This window comes from Ictidomys tridecemlineatus, chromosome 8 (assembly GCF_052094955.1).
Source record: "Ictidomys tridecemlineatus isolate mIctTri1 chromosome 8, mIctTri1.hap1, whole genome shotgun sequence".
Lineage (NCBI taxonomy): Eukaryota > Metazoa > Chordata > Mammalia > Rodentia > Sciuridae > Ictidomys > Ictidomys tridecemlineatus.
Window position 1 is genome coordinate 135,063,273 of NC_135484.1, and position 19,705 is coordinate 135,082,977.

Sequence of the window (19,705 nt, forward strand, 5' to 3'; positions counted from 1 at the left end):
AACTCCTTGTGTTCCTAGTATCTATTGCAATGAAGAAAATATGGTGAATGGTGAATGGCAATGATAGACAAAATTAAAATGTGCATTAAAGTTTTTTTTATATATGGACAAAATATTTTTATTTTATTTATTTTATTTTTTATGTGGTGTCGAGGGTCTAACCCAGTGCCTCGCATGTGTTAGTCAAGCACTCTACCACTGAAACACACCTCCAGACTAAAATTGTTTTCTCTTTAAACTAGAATGGCAGTAACAGTATATACCAACATTTATTATTATTGAGGCATTCAGGCTAAGGCAGCTGTGTGACAAATTTGAAGTTCCAGGAAAGCAGGAATTGCATGTGGAATGAGTGGGAAATGTGTTTGGGGCCATCTAAGGGAAAGTTTGTAAGCTATCAAATTGCCTCTGTACTGCACACATCCTAAGTACAACAGGGAATCAGGACAGCTTATTGGCCATTACCTAGTTCTATTGTACAAATGAGTGGGCAGTATGGGGACAGCTCAGTGTGGTGCACCATGAGATCACAGTGGCAAGTGGTTCAGAAGGCTTAGGACACTGCCCTCATTTTTCTACTTGGTGTTCAACTAAAGGCCCATCCTTGTAAACTGTAGAGGGAATTGGGAGACATGGAAAGATGGAATTCTCCATGGTGGGGAAGTACAACCCTTAGGGAGATGAGAACTGCCACAGAACAGAAGAGCGTTGGTTCTGTTATGCCTGATGAAGAAAAGGAAGCGGTGGTCAGCATTGAATGTTGGTGCACAAGATATACAGTCAAAGATTGTGTCAATATCTATAGCTGCTGCAGCCTCAGTGCCTTCTTCATTCACCACCACACTCTTGTGCAGAACTTTGGATAGACACAGTTCTGTCTCAGTTGACATTGCAGAGAAATCAGCCTGGCCCTGTTGGAAGGCATCAACCATTCCCAAATGCTGAAGCACAGACTCCATGTCATAATCCCCCTGCAGTTTAAATCTCAGAAGGAGAACTTCTAATTCAATATTCTGCAAAGAGGCTGCCATAGTCCAGGCAATGAATTTCTCAAAAGTAAGGTTATTTTCCACCTGAAAGACCAGAATCACAGGTTCATATTCAGACTATGGCATGTATCTATGGACACACAGACATTTCCTTGAACATTCCATGTTGGCTGCCCACACAGGATGGGTAGCTCCTTCAGCTGCCCAGAAGCTTGTGAGGGCTCTCACTTGTCAACCACCCCATGTGCTATTCCGTATGTGATTTCCCTGCAGGAAGACTGTGGCTGCTTCTTCTTATCCATCCACCAGCAAACCATGTTTATTGTGAAAGTCATCTAGATAGGTCAATGGTGCTTTTCTAATTGTATTTATTGGTTTGAAGAAGGCTTTAAGTTTTAACACAATGAACCATTTCTGGCAAGCAAAAGAGACTGAGAAAAGGAAGATCTCTCAGTGTGAGCCGCTCCAGGAGGCCTAAGGTGGAATGAGGCACTGTTTGTGGAAACTCATCCTCACAGGTAGGGACCTGGAGAGAGGGAAAGCCCATGGGAGCTGCTCTGCTCACAGAGACCCTTTAGGTCATCACAGTGCACAGCCACCCTTGAGAGGACAGTTGACTCTCTTGCAATAAGGATCATACCACAAGGAAACAAGGAGGTCAGGAATGGGCCATTTGGGCTTTGAGTTGGAGATACTGTGAAACAAAGAGCATGAGGTATACCTGATTCTTCCCACCAAAATTCTGAATTCAAAGGTGTGCAGCACCTCCTGATTTACCACACTGAGGTCCATGTCCTCATCTGGAAGCAGGATGATCATGCTCATCATCTTGCCAGCATAGGGCAGCTCCACCACCTTTGTCTGGGCCTCAATGTTGTAGATGAAGTTAAAATTGGCTTCCGGCCACATCATGTGAACTGGCCTTTCCTCCTCCTGAGAAGAATAACAACAAGCACAGCATTTATAACAGTATGAAAAGCAGAAAGAAAACTCTCAACTCTGCTGTGTTCCAGCACTCTTAGAAATTAATAAATAGTTATCTGAAATATGCCTTATAAAGAGGGAGAGTTTAATACATACAAGCTTCTTTATTGTATTACATTGTATTTTAAGGGATTAGAGAATTTGGCAAATATTCTAATATCTGTTTTAATTAAAGTTATAACTCACAGTTGACTAGGGCCTTTGCTACTCATGTTTAATGATACAATGCAGTGAATGCTGAATCAATAATAAGTTATGATTAACAATAATTCAAATGTGAGATTTTTTTAAAAAATATTTTTAGTTGTAGTTGGACACAATGTCTTCATTTTATTTATTTATTTATATGTAGTCCTGTGGATTGAACCTAGAGACTTGCACTACTAAGAGACCACTATACCATTGAGCCACACTGGTTTGATGTTTGAACCAGTCCCTAAATTCTGATTCAGGAAGTGTTTTTTTCACACTCCCTGTTTACACCCTGCCTTTTGTCTGATATATATATATATATATATATATATATATATATATATATATATATACAGCTTCATTTGCTTTCTATGTAAGCAACTTGTGTCTATAGGAAGATATTTGTGACCAGAATAAGATTAAACCAATACATGTATGAGAGTTCATCAGAGGCACTTAGAGAGCTAATAGGATGTAAAACATAATAGACAGCAAGTATTATTTATTGCATCATTTTTTCAATGAGTTTATAATTCATTAAAAGAGATAATAAGTTTGAAATTATTATTAAACACTTATAATTTTTGAAAGTCTTTCTCTACCTGGTTTACTTTGAAAGCCATTTCTTCTGTGCATTAGTTGTCAAATGGCTTGTCCCACATTCCTTGGAAGTAGATGGCAATTACAAGAATAAGCCTGACCTGCTCATCAATCAAGTTCACTGGTAGTTACTATGGAATTTTACCTTTCAAGACAATCACAAACTCTATCATTTGGTTCTTCTGAATCCATGGTGAATAATCATGACATGATGTCTTGGAGATCCAAACATTCTGTTTTCAAAATGTGCTGAGTTTGGATGATAGGTATAAAAGTCAAAAATCCCAGCTATGAGTGGTATTCATGATGACAGACATTGGAATATCCACCAAGTTGATTATGGTGAAAGACTTCAAATTCACCGGAGGAAATCAGGTTGGGACCAAGCTGAAACTTGACACCAGGTTAGGAAAAAAGACAAGCAGCCAAGGAGAGAGGGGCCCAGTAGAAGCTGACATTACCTGCTGTGGGTAAGAACAGTGTCAGGTCTAAGGCCCTGTTGTCAGGCCCAGTTCTAACATTGTACAGGTACCTGGCAACATTCCTGAGGCAACAAGAATTGAATAGCTCCAGAACAGAGACATAGGAGGAGTTTCTGGAAACTACTTTATGATTGCACCCTCCTGGAACCTGGAAGCCCTGGAAGAGATAATGATTAGGGTAGGTGAATGTATGTCCTTCTTTCCCTGTATATCAAGTGATATGTTTCCAAGGAACTAAGAGTATCCCTGCCAATTAGCTGCCCCTTGAGGGCATAAAAATAAAAGGTTCCAAGAGGAAATACTGGAAGGAACTCTCTGTAGTTTTTTTACTATCTCATATGTTAGCAAAAATAAGTATGTTTGTGTTGGTGTGTAAATGCCTGGATAGTTCAAACATCAAACCATTATTGATCTTGAGGACCAAGGTTAGAACTTGTCAAACTCTAAAACAGAAATGAGTATGTTTTCACCTCACAAGCAGCATGTTTTCAATCTGTGGAATGGATCAGCCCTGAGAGAGGCTCTGTAGTTGACTAATCAAATCTAGGCTTCTCAAGTCTGTGATGGGCACTTAAGTGAGAGATAGGAAAGAAAAAGTAGGAGAAGTCATCTTAACATGTAAAAGTGGGAGAAATGAAGTACAAACTGACCCCAGGAAGAAGAGGGCCAAGGTCATGACTTGGGAAGATGTGGCCATTGATCTGTTCCCATAGATGAAAGTCACCTGCTGTGTGAACAATACAGGCCAGTGACATGTAAAGTATTACATGGGAAATCTGACCTATGAGTTTCTGTTGACACTTGCATTAGCCATTCAAGCCCTGGGAAAACAGACAGTATTAACTGTCTGGTTTTGAAAACCTGAGCATTGATCAGATCTTCTGTGAGCCACTAAGGTTCACAGGAACCAAGAGGCTCAGCCAGGCAACCTTGCTTTGTTGGTTCTGCAACACCAGTGACATTAGCAGTGAGGAGGAGAGGTAGAGGAGAGAAGCAAAGAGAACAGAGGTGGGGTGGGAGGAGAGTGAAATAACTTATTATTCTGACCTTTTGTTTCTTTAGAGACACAAGTATTTATATGCTCCCTGGACTTCTCTGTAGCTTCAGCAAAGGACAGCTGCTCCAGCTCCGAGTGGTAGAACTGAAGACAGGACTCCTTAAATGTCTTTGGAGAGAAATAATTCAGGTGGCCAGGTTGCTCAATAAAATGACAGTGAGCTTCAAAGCATTCTGAATGCTAGCTTTAGGCTTTTCTTAAAATTAAAAACATGATCAAATCTTAAGCTACTTGATGGTGAAACATTTTAGTTTGTAAGAGATATTTTTTGAGCCTTGGAAAACCGGAGATAATAAATGAAATTTGAGACATTGCCTAAATTGAAATAATATAAGTTATGATTGTAGAATTGGGGTCTTTACCAAAAATAGTTTACTGTGAGTTTCTCAAGTTCTCTAAAATATTGTTATTTTTTTTTTTGCTTGATTTCTCAGTACTGAGGATTGAGCTCAGGGCCTTGAGTATGCTAGGCAAATACTGTACCACTGAGCAATGTCCCAAGGCAGTTTTCCATTTTGTTTTTGAGACAAGGGTGACACTAGGTTGCACAAGATGGCTTCTAACTCTCCATCCTCTTGCCACAGTTTCCCAAGTGTGTTATCCTGTCTGGTCTCTAGGGTCTCTCTTCTGGGTTGTATATTTCCAGGTATTTTAAATACCACTTTTTTTTGTTCTGTTGACTCAACTTACTGAGAGGAAATCATAGGTCTTCTCTACAAAGAGCCTGTTGGCTGTTGTAAGCAAATACTTTGACCCAGGGTTGTTCACTAGATTGAGAAGCATCTTGAAGCCCTTATGGATGTCTTCCTCTGTGTTTACAGACATTGCCTGTGAAGGAAAGCAAGATTCTCTCAACTAGGATCTTGGTCTCCAAAAGAATTTGTAAGCATTTTTTTCTTCTCAAATACTACTTAAATTTATTCTTTGAGAGGAAGTTGATTCTAATTCAGAAGTGTCACTGGTGGGATAGGTGGAGAGAGGGGCCAGGAGGGAGCCTGTTGAGTAAAAGATACAGGTTTTGTATCTGTACAGAGATTTTTGTATAGTTTAAAGGTGAGTGAGAGAAAAAAAATACAAGGGGACAGAGAGATTCAGAAAAGGGACTATTCTTAAATCCTGCATCCCACACACACCATAAATTAGTCAGAAGTAGAGAATAACTTGCCTCTATTTATGTGAAAAAAGAAGCAGTTTAAAATACTAAAGTAACTTGCCTCTATTTATTTACAAAGAAGATGTGGTTCAAAAAACTAAAAGTCCAAGAAAAATATGGACAGGAATGCAATCATCATGATAATATTACAAGAAAATAAAAGTATAAAATGAGCAATAGGATTGATAAAAATAAATAAGTTCTTAAACCGTATCCTAGAGAGAGATATAATATATGTATATTATATGATATTTATATTTCAATAAAGGTCATATTACATCACAAGAAGAGTTTCATTGACTCTGAAATACACAAATGAAACAATTCATATTCAACGACGTTAGTGATGGAAATAAAAAATCAACAACATTATAAATAAAACCAACATGGAAATCAACCTACTAACTAATTATTAAAAACAATTTCTAAAGAAATAACTCTCTATGTAACAATCAAATAACTAACATATTGTCTATTTTTTTCTTTAGGTTTGCTCAGTACTAGCTTTTGAGATTGTATAAATAAGTGACAGAGCAGCAAAACTTTGGGATTGAATCTTAAATGATAGTACTAAAAAAAGCTATAGAACTAACTTTTCTAGAATTTGTAAAATGACTTCCATTTCCCAACATAATTAAATTCAAACAATGTATATTTTCTCTGTCTTCCAGTTGGTCAGCATACCTGCTTTCATGAGTAGATATTAGCCAGAAAATAACAAAAAAAAGGCTTATCACCTTGTAAAGATGTACAACCAAATTATCAAACCTGTTGTATCAGCTGGACTGCTCTCTGCTGGATTATATAAGGCATTCAGCTAATAGGTCAATGTGACTTGGTCTGACAAGTTAATTCAACAGAAAAAAGTAAACATCTTATATCCCACACAAATTTTAGTTTCCTGAATAATTTACAACCAAAAGGAAAAACCTTTTAGTAAATTAATTTTTACCATTAAAGAAATTGGCAGAATGACAATTCTGTAAGTCACCAATTTGAATCATTTTGGAAATTGGTAATGGAGGTTTATGTAGTTTCGTCTTTTCAACTTTGGAGGCAGATCTGGAACAACAGTAATAATAGGCAGAAGCAACAGGCATAATGTAACGGCAATCTTTTGGTAATATTTGTGTATTAAAATACTTATAATTTTGTTAGTCTATTCATTCCACAGACGTTTTCTTATGCATAAACATGAGTCACAGTGGACACATGCTGAGTAGCTCATATCTGTTAAGTCTCTTCTCACAATAAGCATTTGAAATTTTTAGAGACATTTCCTCTGTAGAAAACCATTTTGAGTAGCAAGTTGTTTTTCCTTTGTGGCTCATCCCCAGGCCTGAGATTTGCAGTACTGTAGGACCAGTTTACCATCACTGCCCAAACATCCCTCATCTGGGGGAGGAGCAAAGGACTGATTCCCATAAGTGAACAACTGTTCCAAAGCCACAAATTTAAGGAACTTCTTGATGAGTCAATGAGTCTTTGCATGGTTCAGGTTCTCTTTACAACCCACATTTTGTTTTCATTTTAGGGATGACCCATAGCCTTTAGTAAGATGTTCACTTTTATCTTCTTGTCACTGGAAGCCTCCTCTCCCTGAAAAGACTGCAGCAGAAGATGGGGGCTCTGGAGTGGCTGTATCTTGAGTAACATCCCTAAGTCCTTCATGCCAGCAGCAGCAGTTGAAGAGAGTTTTCACACCAATCTTGATGATTCTCAATAAGTTAAACAATAAAATGTTTCTTCTCTTTTAAAGAATGATTCTAAGTAAATATTTAATATTATATTTAAATATGTGACTTATAATTTAGAAAATAATATGAATGCTCTATTACCAACCCAAATAACTTCATCAAAAATAGTCAAACAGAATTAATTATTATAATTCCACAAATGAAATAATGATATAACTAAATTCCCAATGCACAATGTTAGAAAAGAGCAAGAAAAAATCCTAAGGAATTCAGGGAAAAATGCAAAATGCTCAATGAGTCCAAGAATTGATCCTTTCAAAGAAAGCACACATCTACCCAACATAGACAGACATCAGCAATTTTAAGACAAAATAAAAAAATACTTACAAGGAAAGTTATAAATGAAAAAGGGATTACACAGTAACCCATGCAAGCAACCCCCACAACATCTCACTGGAGGAAACTCCTCACCTCTCTCCTTCCCTTCACTCTATACCCCCTCCATTAAATGTTCCAGCCTCACCCCTCCTTCCTTGCACACCAGTCCCTCCTTCTCAATGACAGGCAGGCTTACCTGAGCCATCTGGACCTTGGTATTGCCCTTTTCCCTGAGGAGGACCATGGCCAGGGCAGAGGAGATGCTCAGAGGAGAAAAAAACACGTTTTGTGAAGGTCTGTCTTGAAACGGCATCTTCAAAACCTAGATGGCAAAGATGCTATTTGCTTTTGAAAGAGAATCTATGATGCAGGGTCTGGGGGCAAAGAAAACAGAGAAACATAATGAAATGGGGCTGAGGACACTGTGTGTGGTCTCTGCTTGGCTTTCCTTTTTCTTGTGAATTCAGAAAATTTCTGAGTACCAGCGAAAGCCATGGGAGTAGATTAGATATGTGAGGAAGGGCCTGCTGTCTGTAGAACATCAAACTATCTAGGAAAGGAAGAGCAGAAAAGCATGCAGAGAAGAACAGAAATTGACAGGTCAAAGAAAGAAGAATGGATGACTAGTCAAAGCAAGAGCAAGGAGGTGCTACTTGTAGACAAAGAAAGAGGAGTGTAAACACCATGGGGCAGCTCTATGCAGTGAGACCCTCTCTCACCAGCGGCTGGCCTTAGATCCTTGAAAACCTCTCTGACAACATCCCATTTCTCAGAGATCCCCAAAACCCATGTCCAAGCCTGCCTTCAGCCCCCTCCCAAATTATTCTACCCCACTTCACTTCTCCATCCACTGTAATCCTGTGCCTAGTACAGATCACATGTCTCCTCTGCAGAGCCTCTAATGTCCATGACCCTGAGATCCCGAGTACCATTCGTCCCTGCTCACTAAAATTTGTAAATCAAGTGGGCTGGGGAGTCTAAGAACATGGGCTTCCCCCATTAGGACCCCAGATGGATAGACACACAGAATACTGAAAGGGAAGATGGAAGTGCTATCTTGATACCTTAAGCTCTCCCTTAAATCTCTAGTGGCCCTTGGGATAAGCTCAAAAATGCCTTTTCTAAATGACTTCCCATCTGCCTAGCCCCATCCCCTGCTCCAGCCCCCCACCTCTCACAGCCTTCACCTCTACCTACTCTGACCCTGCGAATCACCTCTGAGCCTTGGTAAACAGTGATATCCAACTTAAAAGGCTTCCTACTCCATGCCTGTCACCAGGCTCCAATCACTCCCTCCTCCCTCCTAGGCTCAGCACCAGGAGACCTCTGATGTCCTAATCTAGATCTCTCTCCTCTCCGACCCTGACTCATCTCTCCTTATTATAATTCCTTGTCTCATCCATTGTTGGATACATGAGACTGGCTGCTCTCTGATGGAAAGGTGCCTAGAATTCTGATTCTAAGCACCTGCAAGTATGCTCAGAAAACAGCAAGAGCTCCATCAATTAGGGGGAACTCTCAGATAAATAGAGGGTGCACTCGTTTTGAATTGGACACTGGAGATTTTAAAAGCACAGAGAAGAGGTAAGGCAGAAGTCATGCTGTGATCCCTGAGAAGAGAGGAGAGGTGAGAAAATAGGGCCAGTAGGTGGGAGTGGTGTTGGAGCATGAAAACCCACTAATGTTAGGGCCAGGAGCAGCCAGGTTCAGGAAACAGGTAAGCAGAGAAGCCAGAATGCTGTGCAGCACATTTGTCTTCTTAGAATCCTGCTAACCTTCTCTGTGACCATCCCCAAGCAAGGTCCAGCAGCACAACTGACCCCTATGATCTCCCAAGAAGCTGTTTCTCTAAATACAGAAATGACACTGCCTTTTGGGATTCTCTTTTCTCATCTCAGCCTTTGGCATCCCTTCTCCCAGTGGTGGCCTGAGGTTTCTTACACTTTCCTAACTTAGAACACTGTCACTTCAGCCCCTGCACACAGAAGTCCTCACCTCCCACCTCCCACACAGTCTCTCCCTCAGGTCTCAGTGTTGCTAGCCTGGTGCTGACTTCTGAATCACAGGACCAGGATCTACACCTGTGCCTCTCTCAGGTCCACTCTGGGGCCTCTGCACTCCCAGAAACCTTTATTAGGTCTGTTTAGCTGTCGGAATTTCTACCTTCCAATCAATGAGTCACTTCCCCAGGGAAGAAATTCAGTATGAACTGGGTCATGACAGGGGATAGGGTCTCCTCCCTGCCCAGGGATGGGTCACTAATCCCCCTGTTCTTGTTCCCCTAGCCTAGCCTCTGCAACCCACTGGCTTGCACTGGAACACCAAGGGAGACACTGGGGTGGAGTTGGGCACAGAATGTTTTCTAGAGGATTCTGAAAGTGAAAGTACTCTAAAACTGACAACCAAAGGCAGGCTGCAAAGTCCCCTGGGAAAAACACAACGAGGACTGGGTAAGGACACAAAACCTACAAATCTGGGCTTCCCTATTGACAGAAAGCAAAGACAGAATGACAGGCTCAGGTTTTAGGGGAGGAAAATCCTGTAGGAATGAGTCCCTTTCTCTAAAATGCTGTTGGTGGAAACGTAAATTAGCTCCATCACTATGGAAAATAGTAAGAAGTTTCCTCAGGAACTAAAGGTAGTGCTACCTAACACATGATCCAGTTATATCACTCTTCTTGTGTACACGTGAAGGAAACAAAGTCAGCATAGTACAGAAACAGCTGCATACCCATGTCTGTCCCTGCACAGTTCACAAGCCAAATTATGAAATCAGCCTAGGTGCTCATTAGGAGATAAATTGATCAAAATAAAAAATTTGGTAAGAATATATTTATAATAGAGTTTTATTTAGCCATAAAAAGGAAGGAAATGGGATTTGCAGGGAAATTGATGAAACATGAAAACTTCATGTTAAACAAAATAAATCTCAGGAAAACAAGTATCTCATGTTTTCTTTCATATGTGGAATCTAGGGAATAATACAAAGTGACATGAAAGTTGAAGATGGACTAATTGGGAAGGTAATGGAGGGAATTGTACAAAGGGGGGATAAGAGGGTTTTACCGGTAGGGTGGATTCAATTAGAGTACTTTATATGCATGCATGAAATTGCTACAATTACACAACTTTTTGTATAATTACTGTGCACTCATAATTATTTAAAAAAATTTTAAAAATGTTGTTTCCAGAAAACAGATGTGAGGAGAGGATCCAACATGGCAGCGGGTGCAGAGAGATTAATTCTCTGACCTCTTCAGCTGTGCGGGCAAAGGGAGTCTTAATCCGTCTGAATGCTGTTCTGGCTGATCGACTGCGTCTGGCAGACAAACAGCCTTGACTCAAAAACAACTCATCGGCTCCTCAGTGAAACTTTTGAGGTTAATACCAATCGAGCCTTCATAGGCAGTGGCCACAGGATTGAGACGGGGCTTGGGAGAGCCAGTCCGGACCCACCTGTTGCATGGGACACTGGTAAAGGGAGCGTACAGCTGCCATTCGCATGGGACATCACCATGGCAGAGAACTGCTGTCACTAGAATGCGGTGGAGGAGATAACTTCATTGAAACCAGCAGCTACAGGTGTGTAACCCCCTTGCCCTTCCTCTCCACACAGTGTGGAAACCTCAAGGGCCCCTCCCAGCTCTCCCGTGAGTGCCATAGTGAGACTGAGGGAGTCAGGAGCGGCATCAGAGCGTGGGACCCCTGGCTTCCGCTCCCACCAGTGCTGACAACTGAGGTCTCTTGCACCAGCTCCTGGGAGCGTGGCTACTAGAGGGCAGGCAAAATACGCTGACGGTTCTCAGTCCCACACTCCACAACCTTAGGATCTGGGGGAATGGCAAGCAGGGAGAGTGTGCCCAGCCATTCAAGAAAATAGGGCTCCCGGGACCAGCAGACCCTGCGAGTAGCCAGTATTGTGGTGAGCATCACCAGTGAGCGGGGCCTGGCTGGACGAAAAGTGGGGAAGTGACTAGACACAAGAAAAGGCCCTAGACACTCAGGATTGGAGAGCTGCCCATTGTGGAGGAGGAGCCACTTCACAGTGATTGGTTCCTGTGTATTGAGAGGAGAAGCTTGGCCTGGTGTGCACAGCGCCACCTACTGGAAGAGAAGTTAATCGAAATCTAAGACTGCATTTTAAAATTTTCTTTTTATATATTATTTTTAAATTTTTTTAAAACTTATTTTTGTGTCTTTTCATTTCTTTTCAATTTCTTTATTCCTCCTTTCTTGAATTCTACCTGTTTACTCTTATTCTCTTAGGTGACTTCTTCCCTCCCCTTCTAATACGTTTCCTCCCAAGTATCACGAAGCTTTTTATGTGTAATTTACTAAATGTGTATAGGTAAATGTTCCGAGGCATTATATAGTGCGACCAATTCCATAGCTACCCCCAAATACTCCAGACCATTCTCCTGTTAATATCCCTTGTTAGTAGAGAGTAGAGCAATCTTCCAAGGTTGCCAAGATATACCGACCTCAATACCATCACATCACTTGACCTAAACATAAGTCCCAAGACCAAACTGGAGACCAGTATATGCTATCAGAATCTGTACATAGTTTAGGAAATGAACGAATCTGCATTAAAGTGCAATAAAATTCATCATCTCTAGTCATAGTCTCCCATCACAAAAGAGAGACTCTAGAGATACATAAAAACAAATAAATTTATAGGAGTAAACAGTAACTCAGCAGTCAAACAGAACCAGAAGTAATATGAGCAGCATGAAAAAGCAAGGAAGAAAAGGAGTACAAACAATGCAGGACAGCCTAAATATACAGGAGGACCTAGATGCATCTGAAAAATGATCAAATAAAGAAGTCAAGGAATACCTTATATAGAAGGAATGGAATCTTAAAGAGGATATGAGACAGCAAATTCAAACAATGAAAGAACACATTGAAAATGAATTACATGAACAGATAAAAGAAGCAAATAAGCAACTTTACCAGGAGATAGAGATTATTAAAAAATCAAACAATAATCCTACAAATGAAGGAAACTAAACCCAAGTAAAAACTCAAATGAGAGTATCACTAACACAGTGGAGCAGGTAGAAGCCAGAACGTCAGACAAAGAAGACAAAATATATCATCTTGAAAAGAGTCTAGCCAACTCAGAAAGGCTGGTAAGAAACCACGAGAAAAACATCCAAGAGATATGAGATAACAACTTAAAAGTCATTGGGATAGATGAAGATATAGAGGTCCAAACCAAGGGAATGAACAATCTGTTGAATGAAATAATTTTAGAAAACCTTCAAGATATAAAAAAGGAAATGGATGTACAAATTTTAGATGCATACAGGACACCCAGCATACAAAATCACAGTATACCAACACCAAGACACATTGTTATGATGATATCCAATTTACAGAACAAAGAGAAAATATTAACAGCTACAAGAGAAAGGAGGCAGATTACATTCAGGGGTAAACCAATAAGGTTAATGGCGGATTTTTCATCGCAGATGCTGAAAGTGAGAAGATCCTGGAAAAACGTATTTCGAACACTAAAAGACAATGGATGCCAACCAAGAACTTTGTATCCAGCAAAATTAAGCTTCAGGTATGACACTGAAATAAAAATCTTTCATGATAAACAAAAGTTTAAAGAATTTGCAGCCAGAACACCAGCATTGCAAAGCATCTTGAGCAAAACACTACATGAGGAAGAAATGAAAAACAATAACCAAAATCAACAGTGGGAAGTACCTCAGTAAAGTGAGAGTGGGGGGGGGAGCTACTCACGGAGAAACAAACCAAATTTTAAAAAAAGATAAATAATCAAACATGACTGGAAGTACAAACCATGTATCAATAATAACCCTAAATGTTAATGGCTTAAACTCACCAATAAAGTGACATAGGCTGGTAACATGGATTAAAAAAACAATATGCTGCCTTCAAGAGACACATCTGATTGGAAAAGACATACACAAACTGAAGGTGAAAGGTTGGGAAAAATCATACCATGCACACGGTCCTCAGAAGCAATAGGGGTGGCCATCCTCATATCGAATAAAATCAATTTCAAGACTAAGTTAATCAAAAGGGATAAGGAAGGATATTATATACTGTTAAAAGGAACCATTCACCAACAAGACATAACAATTATCAATATTTATGCACCAAATAATGTTGCTTCAATGTTCATAAAACAAACTCTCCTCAAGTTCAAGAATCAAATAGACCACAACACAATAACAATGGGTAACTTCAACACACCTCCCTCACCATGGGACAGATCCTCCAAACAAAAGTTGAATAAAGAAACTATAGAACTCAATAGCACAATCAATAACCTAGACTTAACTGACATACATAGAATATATCAACCATCATCAAGCGGATATACTTTTTTCTCAGTAGCACATGGATCCTTCTCAAAAATAGACCATATATTATGCCATAGGGCAACCCTTAGTAAATATAAAGGTGTAGAAATAATACCATGCATTTTACCTGATCATAATGAAATGAAACAGGAAATCAATGATAAAAGATGGAAGGAAAAATTCTACATCACTTGGAAAATGAAAAATATGTTACTGAATGATCAATGGCTTACAGAAGACATAAAGGAGGAAATAAAAAAATTCTTGGAGATAAATGAAAATACAGAAACAACATATCGGAATCGATGGAACACAATGAAAGCAGTTGTTTAAAATTTATTTTTAATTTATTTTTTTTATCCTATAGGTATAGTTTATTATCTCAAATTAACTCACGTTGTTATATTATAAGTTATATTTCTGCATAACAATCAGACAACAATTATAAAGTTTTACAAGGAAAATACAAAATGTAATTGACAACAGCAAGAACATATTCAGTTTGCATAATAGCTATGAATCAAGAAACATAATTTTTATAGTCCCCAACATTTACGTAGCTACATATTATATTCACTGTTTGAGATCACAGTAATCTTTACAACAAAAAAATGTATCTATGCAAGCAGTTTTAAGAGGGAAATTCATTGCCTGGAGTCCATACCTCAAAAAAAGTAAAAAACAAAAAATAAATGAGCTCACACTTCATCTCAAAGCCTTAGAAAAGGAAGAGCAAAACAACAGCAAATGTAGGAGAAGGCAAGGAATAATTAAAATCAGAGTGGAAATCAACGAAATTGAAACAAAAGAAAGTATGGAAAAAATTGACAAAACTAAAAGTTGGTTCTTCGAAAAACTAAATAAGATCAACAGACTTTTAGCCAAGCTAATGAAGAGAAGAAGAGAGAGAACTCAAATTACTAACATACAGGATGAAAAAGGCCATATTACAATAGATGCTATAGAAATACAGAAGATAATTAGAAATTATTTTGAAAACCTACATTCCAATAAAATAGAAGATAGTGAAGACATCAATAAATTTCTTAAATCATATGAGTTGCCCAGATTGAGTCAGGAGGATACACACAATTTAAACAGACCAATATCAGTGGATAAAATAGAAGAAGAAATCAAAAGACTACCAACCAAGAAAATCCCAGGTCTCGATGGATATACAGCAGAGTTTTACAAAACCTTGAAAGAAGAATTAATACCAATACTTTTCAAGTTATTTCAGGAAATAGAAAAAGAGGGAACTCTTCCAATTTCATTCTATGAGGCCAACATCATCCTGATTCTGAAACCAGTCAAAGACTACAAAAAACACAGACCAATATCTCTAATGAAACTGGATACAAAAATCCTCAATAAAATTCTGGCAAACTGGATAAAAAATATCAAAAAAAATTGTGCACCGTGATCAACTAGGATTCATTCCTGGGATGTAAGGTGGGTTCAATATATGGAAATAAATAAATGTTATTGACCACATCAGTAGACTTAAAAATAAGGACCATATGATCATCTCGATAGACACAGAAAAAGCATTCGACAAAGTACAGCATCCCTTTATGTTCAAAACACTAGAAAATCTAGGGATAACAGGAACTTACCTCAACATTGTAAAAGCTATCTATGCTAAGCCTCAGGCTAGCATCATTCTGAATGAGAAAAATTGAAGGCATTTCCTCTAAAATCTGGAACAATGCAGGGATGCCCTCTATCACCACTTCTATTCAATATAGTTCTTGAAATACTGGCTAGAGCAATTAGAGAGATGAAAGAAATTAAAGGCATAAAGATAGGAAAAGAAGAACTTAAATGATCACTATTTGCAGCTGACATGATCTTATACCTAGAAGACCCAAAAGGGTCTACAAAGAAACTACTAGAGCTAATAAATTAATTCAGCAAAGTGGCAGGATATAAAATCAACATGCATAAATCAAAGCCAATCCTGTATATCAGTGACAAATCTTCTGAAACGGAAATGAGGAAAACCACCCGATTTATAATATCCTCAAAAAATAAATAAATAAAATACTTGGGAATCAACCTAACAAAAGAGGTGAAAGATCTATACAATGAAAACTACAGAACCCTAAATACAGAAATACAAGAAGATCTTAGAAGATGGAAAAATATACCCTGTCCATGGATAGGCAGAACTAACATCATCAAAATGGCGACATTACCAAAAGTTCTCTATAGGTTTAATGCAATGCCAATCAAAATCCCGATGGTATTTCTTGTAGATATTGATAAAGCAATCATGAAATTCATATGGAGAAATAAAAGACCAAGAATAGCAAAAGCAATTCTAAGCAGGAAGAGTGAATCAGGCGGTATAGCGATACAAGACTTCAAACTATACTACAGAGCAATAGTAACAAAAACAGCATGGTACTGATAACAAACCAGGTGGGTTGACCAATGGTACAGAATAGAGGACACAGAGACCAATCCACAAAATTACAGTTATCTTATATTTGACAAAGAGGCTAAAATCATGCAATGGAGAAAGGACAGCATCTTCAACAAATGGTGCTGGGAAAACTGGAAATCCATATGCAACAAAATGAATCTGAATCCCTTTCTCTTGCCATGCACAAAAGTTAACACAAAATGGATCAAGGAGCTTGATATAAAAACAGAGACTCTGCATCTGATAGAAGAAAAAGTTGGCTCCAATCTACATATTGTGGGGTCGGGCTCCAAATTCCTTAATAGGACACCCATAGCACAAGAGTTAGAAACAAGAATCAACAAATGGGAGTTACTCAAACTAAAAAGTTTTTTTCTCAGCAAAAGAAACAATAAGAGAGGTAAATAGGGAGCCTACATCCTGGAAACAAATTTTTACTCCTTACACTTCAGATAGAGCCCTAATATTCAGAGTATACTAAGAACTAAAAAAATTAAACAATAAGAAAACAAATAACCCAATCAACAAATGGGCCAAGGACCTGAACAGACACATCTCAGAGGAGGACATACAATCAGTCAACAAGTACATGAAAAAATGCTCACCATCTCTAGCAGTCAGAGAAATGCAAATCAAAACCACCCTAAGATACCATCTCACTCCAGTAAGATTGGCAGCCATTATGAAGTCAAACATCAACAAGTGCTGGCGAGGTTGTGGGGGAAAGGGTCCACTTGTAGATTGCTGGTGGGACTGCAAATTGGTGCAGACAATTTGGAAAGCAGTATGGAGATTCCTGAGAAAGCTGGGAATGGAAATACCATTTGACCCAGCTATTCCCCTTCTCGGACTATTCTCTAAAGACCTTAAAAGAGCGTACTATAGGGATACTGCTACATTGATGTTCATAGCACCAGAATTCACAATAGCTAGACTGTGGAACCAACCTAGATGCTTTTCAATAGATGAATGAATAAAAAAAATGTGGCATTTATACACAATGGAGTATTACTCTGCCTTAAAAAATGACAAAATCATAGAATTTGCAGGAATATGGATGGCACTAGAGCAGATTATGCTAAGTGAAGCTGGCCAATTCCTAAAAAGCAAATTCCAAATGTCATCTTTGATATACGGAGAGCAACCAGGAACAGAATAGGGAGGAAGAGCATGACCAGAAGATCACCATTAAACAGGAACGAGAGGGGGGAGGGAACGAGAGAGAGAAGGGAAATTGCATGGTAAAAGAAGGAGACCCTAATTTTTACACAAAATTATATATAAGAGGATGTGAGGGGAAAGGGGAAAAAACAAGAGAGTGAAATGAATTGCAGTAGATGGGGTAGAGAGAGAAGATGGGAGGAGAGGGGAGGGGAGGGGAGGGGGGATAGTAGAGGATAGAAAGGGCAGCAGAATACAACACACACTAGTATGGCAGTATGTAAAAAAGTGGATGTGTAACCAATGTGATTCTGCAATCTGTATATGGGGTAAAAATGGGAGTTCATAATCCGCTTGAATCAAATGTATGAAAAATGATATGTCAAGAGCTTTGTAATGTTTTGAACAACTAATAATAAAAAAATGTTGTTTCCAAGGGCTGTGTATATAGCTTAGTTGTAATGTGCTTGCCTCATATGCACAAGACACTGGCTTAATCCTCAGCATCACAAAAATAAAAATACCAACTTTGTTTTCCAGTTTCTCCACTCATTATTACCAGTGCAGCACCCTCATAGAGAACACAGTGTCCTAAATCTGAACAGTTGATACAATTTTTGTATAGACATATTTTCTTGAATTCATCTTTAATATAGACCTAACTGTAAAATTTCTTGTTCATATGATAACTCTCTATTTACTTTTGGAGGAACTACCAAACTAATTTGCAAAGCTACTGCACACATTTAAATGTCCACTAGCAATGAGAGTTTTAGTTTACCATGTCTATTATCTGATGTTTGCTATTCTAGTGGACATGATGATATGTTTCACTAAAGCTTTCACAATTGTGTTTCCCTGATTTGTCAAGATGTAGAGCTTCTTCTCATGGGTTTATTGGTCTATTAAATATCTTTCTCAATGAAATGCCCATGCAAATGCTTTTGCCTAGTTTTAAGTTGGGTTAGTATTTATTTTACTGTTGAGTTTTTGAACACCAAATTTTTAACTACATGAGTTCTGGTTACTTCCTCATCTCTGGGAGAGTTCTAAATTTTCCCAAGGTTAAAATATTTATCCACTATGTAACATGTCAGGTGACTGTACCATCTCTTTGAGACAGCGACTGATAGACCCATCTTTTCCTGACTCATGCACTTGGGATGCCCTTCCTAGATTGGGTGTCTCGTTTTCTACCAACTTTACATGTTAAGGAAACTACTTCTTCCACATTTCCTATTGATGATCCCTTAACTGGACTTGAAATAAATAGATTTGGTAGCTTAACTGCAGACTCTTTCTCAAGACTGAGCAGTTCTACAGACTATAAATACCCTTTTTCTGGGTTCAAACCTCATTTGTTTCTTTTTCAGAGAATGACATGTTCTAATTGTGTCCCCTGAGATTGATGATGGCCTGATGTCTGAACCATTTAGATATTCTGCACCAATTGTACTGAGTACTATGTCTTAGTCCAACTTCTGTCGCTAATAATACAAAAACATACTGTGTTTGTTATGAAAAAAAGAGGGGTGTACTTTGGGTCATATCTGATAAGGGGTCAAGTGTTCTTATCTGGTTATGATGTACTTGCTGGCAGAGTCTCAGTGCAATGGAAAACATCAGAGAAATAGCCCAATATATATGATGCATTGATTTTTGGCCAAGTTGCAATTGCAATTTAGGGGAGAAAGAATGGTCTTTTCTCATATGTAAGTACTAAATATATATAACTACAAAATCTAATAATAATATTTTTATATGTAATAATAAAAATACAATGAGAAAACATAAAGATCTGATAATTGGAATTCAGTAAAATTATCAAAGAAGGAACCCGAAACGCCAATGCCTACCTCATTTTGACGCACTTACACTCCTCCTCCCTTTGCGTGTGTATACTGCTCTATTGTTTGCTTCCTTTGAATAAGTCTTTCTGCTTTCCTAAATCATTTTCTACTTGTTTGTCTTTTGATGCATCCTGAAATTTCTTTCTGTGGTGTAAAAAGTCAAGAACCTGCCTGAGCTGAGTCTCCTTCTCCCTGATGGCGATATCTTAGGGCTTATCCTGTGAGAGTTGCATGATTTCTGGGTGAGCCAAAGAAGGTTGGACAAAGCAATTGCAAAAAAGGAATGTTTTGAGTGTAATAAATATACTCATTATCTTGATGGTGATGAGGGTTTTATGGAGAATGCAATGTTGAATTTTGTGAAATTAGACATTTAAGTGTTTCTCATGT

General features: G+C 38.5%; 1 pseudogene; it reads right to left on the reverse strand.

The window, feature by feature from the left end:
- Positions 1 to 590: 590 nt before the first annotated feature.
- LOC101966459 (serpin B9-like) lies at positions 591 to 11,030 on the reverse strand (annotated as a pseudogene).
- Positions 11,031 to 19,705: the final 8,675 nt, after the last annotated feature.